This window comes from Platalea leucorodia (assembly GCF_965183815.1).
Source record: "Platalea leucorodia genome assembly, chromosome: 2".
NCBI lineage: Eukaryota > Metazoa > Chordata > Aves > Pelecaniformes > Threskiornithidae > Platalea > Platalea leucorodia.
The window spans coordinates 44,278,482-44,282,679 of record NC_138824.1 but is presented as its reverse complement, the minus strand read 5'-3'; positions in this window follow the sequence as shown (position 1 = coordinate 44,282,679).

The following is a 4,198-nucleotide window of genomic DNA, read 5'->3' as shown; positions in this document are numbered from 1 at the left end:
TACTAGTTGGCAATAGCTGTATACAGTTTTCAGTGGACCCTAAGGTTCCACTCACAACACTGCAAATTTTTTAATTGATTTATAATTTAGGCATTTTCTTTCAAAAATCTCAACAGATGCTGGGAGGAAGAAAAAGGATACCAACCTAGAAGAGCTTCATTGATACGATGGACTCGATCTGTGTCTGATAAATGTTGATACTCAGGCAAGGCGAGTGTTTCAAGAGCTTTTTCTATGGTTCTTTACATCTCATTTGCATGAATTAAAATAATTGACCAAGTACAGAGTACATTTTTAGAATATTAGAATCCAATCTACTATATCTTTAGAAGGCATAACGTATTTGGGTAGCATTAGAGAAGCGATCTAACTAAAGGAAATTCGCTTATTCACAGCAGGTTGGGGGCCAGGGAAAATTGCAAAATGAACACAAAGTAGGCAACAACATGGAGGAAAAAGAGGAGCAAGACTAAAAAAAAAAAAGTTGGTTCTTTTGCTTTCTTGCACAGTTCCTATCATCATTTTTAAGAGAGTGACTTCTGAGTTATGTTGCCGTAAAAAAAAGGAGAAACCAGGATTATGTTAGAATAAATTGACTAATAAGAACAAGATATCAGCGAAAGAAACAATAAGGCCTCAAAAAGATAGTGAAAGTAATTTATTGACAGCCTAGGTAGGCATTGCTAAAAATTTTAATGAATTCTGAGCCTCAGTGTTCACAAAGGAGGATTGGGAACAGATGCCAGAAACAGACATAAATTTAACAGCAGAGGTGGAAGGCATACTGAAGAAACTCAAGATCGTGCCAGAAGAGGTGACCTAGAAATTAGAACATTTAAAGGCTGACAAAACTAAAGGACCAGAAGGTACACATTTGATGAAACGTCCCAGAAGAGATAGGGAAACCTTTAACAAGTTTATTTATAATCTCTTTGGAATTGAAAAGGGCAAAGTAACACATATTTAAGAAGTGATCTAGCTAAAATCTAGAAAGCTTGACTTGTAAGAAGAAAGGTGAACCAAATACTTTAAAAGGTAAAGACATCAATTAACTACATGGATTTTCTAAAGCTGTACAAGGCCATGTGTGTGAATTTCGCAATCACTCAGAAGTGCATTTCTATCTTAAAACCATATGAATTGTTATTCATCTACTAACACTTTTAAGTTCTATGTTTCTTAAGTTCTGTGCTCTTTCTCTGTTAATGAGCTCTATAAAATGACAGGTGATCACTAGTAGCGTATGTAAACACTGGAGACTTTACTATACAGTTCTAACAATAAGAAGACATTGAAAGCATTGGATCATGTCCTCTGAGAGAAAAAAATCTGTAAGATGTCAAACAGAATTAACAATGAAACTGAACCTAAAAATTAAAGAAAAAAAAAGGAAGGAGACTAAATTGTAAGCTTTGATCCTTCCCCTCTGAAGAGGTACCAGCATACGTTTGTGATTTTGTGACTCTGGCAGGACTAGGTCCCCACAATTCAAGAAAGAGGTGGACAGACTGGAGAGGGTCCAAAGGAAGGCCATGAAGATGATCAGAAGTCTGGAGAACCTGCCCTATGAGGAAAGACTGAAGGAGTTAGGTCTTTTCTCCCTGCTGAAGAGAAGACTCAGGGTGACCTTTTCACAGTATTCTAGTACTTAAAGAGCAGCTACAAAGAGGATGGAGGGTCTCTCTTCACAAAGAGCCACAAGGAGAAGACAAGGGACAACAGGTAGAAGTTGCACCAGGAGAGGTTTCATCTTGCTACAAGAAAGAAATTTTTTTACTGTGAGACCAATCAGTCACTGGAACAACCTCCCTAGGGATGTGGTGGAGTCCCCATCCCTGAGGTTTTCAAGATGCAATTAGAGACGGTGCTAGATAATCTCATCTAGGCTCCCTTTCCCACGAAAGGTTGAACCAGATGATCTTTCAAGGTCCCTTCGAACCTGGGCTGTTCTATGATTCTACTCTATGATGAATTGGTTCATTTGCCATATCCTTCAGTGAGCTATGGGTATAATCATTTGGCAATACTGAGAAAATGATAACTAATATACATAGCCGTATATTCTCAGTTTTGTGTGCTGGAGATGCTTTTGGTATTCCAGAGAGTTATCTGTGTCTTTACTTCTGGCCATGTGCTTTTTTAGGGCTGAATCTGACATTGCCAGGAATCTTTTCTGTAGCCCAGAATTTCCTAGCCCTGTACTGTGCACCTGCAGAATGTTTGAAATGGCTGTGATTTCCAGTCCACAACTTCTGTTTCTTGACAGCTTTTCTTTAAAAACATAAATCAGGCCCTGTATATGATTTGTTAAACCTCTAAAAATACCAGATTACTGAAATTTTCACTCATCCTTGATTTTATCAAAGGCATTTCCTGTGATATAAGCCTCTAATCCAGAAGTCTTATGAATTTAATTAAATTCAACAAAAAGAAACTATGACAACTACAGGATAGAGATATTTTGCTTAGTTTGCAAAAAAAAGGGTTTAAAGAAATTCAAATGGATTAAAACAGACCAAAGCTATACAAAAAGTCTTTCTTGAATTCCTAGCAAAGTTCTTTCAGAGAACCCAAGAGAAGTTTGCTGCAGGCCTGGTGATGTATGGTACTGGCAGTATGTTACATTAATGTCCTAAGAATTGACATGTATATTATAAAGGGTAGTTATAAGTTCTAACAGTTGTGAACGAGGGAAGTATCAGACAAGTATAAGGCCAAAGTATCACTATTAAGACAGATTTTATTCACCTTATATAAAAGTAACTTGAAACACAGGATGTGCAGTAACAGGCTAAAATTTGATGACTGCACAAAACTGGAAAATAAGTCAAAATGAATGAGGTGGACACTAAAATAAAGAGCAGTTGGAAAGGCTAAGACCAAGGACAGATATATGGTTATGAAATAATACATAAAAATGTAAGAGAAAGACACTGAAGATGAAAAGAAAGATTTTCAATTTTCAAACAGCAATACAGAAAATCTAGGGGTAGTGGAATATATCACGTAAACCTTTGACCCATTGCTTATAAGCAGTAAATTGTACGAAAGAGAAACTAGGGGCACATAAGAAGGCTTGGGAAATGTAATTGAGTGGGAATTATTTGACTGATGTAGAAATGGGACCAGGAAAACAGTGTTTATTGGGCATAAAACCCACAAATAATGGGTTACAAATATTAAATAAGGAAATTCTGATAAGGACTAAATTCTCTCTTGGGAGAGATTTCATTGAAATGAACAGGCTTCTGCGTATTTCTCCATAAAAAATAAAACTGATCTAACCTGGGTAGCTTTCACTTGTTTTTAGCTAGCATTCTGATTACTTTAACCAATACCTCAGGTAGTTTATCATATAATACTGTTCAATTCAGTGAATGCAAGTTCACCGAAGTACACCTTTTGGGAAAAAAAAATGCTTGCTCCAATGCCCAGAAGAAACAAGTAGTCTTTTGGTAAATGGCTGCATCCAACCCCATGCCTAATCTCCCTAAGCTGTTATCACTGTACTTTTGCTGCAGGTCTCCCCCTAAGAAAAAATTGTCCTTTATCCAGAGGTACGTTCGGTTTTGGGACTGCTGCACCAAGGGCTAGGTTATCCAAGATCTGAGCATTCTGCCTTCGGTTTGAGCAGCAGAGCTGAGATATATCAGCAGCAGTCAGGAAATGTGTGTCCCTGAAGGCAGGGAAAGATTTGTTTCTCAGTGGCTGGTTCTTCCTCTGAAAGTTTCTGGCCTCCTTTCTCCTGCAATGGTCCTGGGGCCACAGAGCCCCAGAATGGCTCATCTTTCTGTTCCCTAATCACATATGCTACTTCCTCTGAAGTCCTTTTCTACAAAACATATCTAGCTTATTACCCCAAGAGTGAAAGTGAGGTTTACACATCTGTTTTGCTTCACTGAGATTGTCTTGTGAACTGGTGGGAATATCTGGTGTACATAGCCCCGTACACCCCCAGTTTGAACCCCTATACACAATCAGCTGAAGACCTGGATGAGAACGTGACTGGTTGTTCCTGGTTCTTCTGTCCATCTTCAGATATCTCATGTTGTCATGTACACATGGAAAATGCAGAATATAAACAAGATAAAAATCCTGGGTTGACTCCAAACCATCCTCGCTTACCTGCATGTCTCTCACATGAGCACGTGATTTACCAGGAGGTAGCTCAGTGAATTTCAATGTAACCTGACAGACA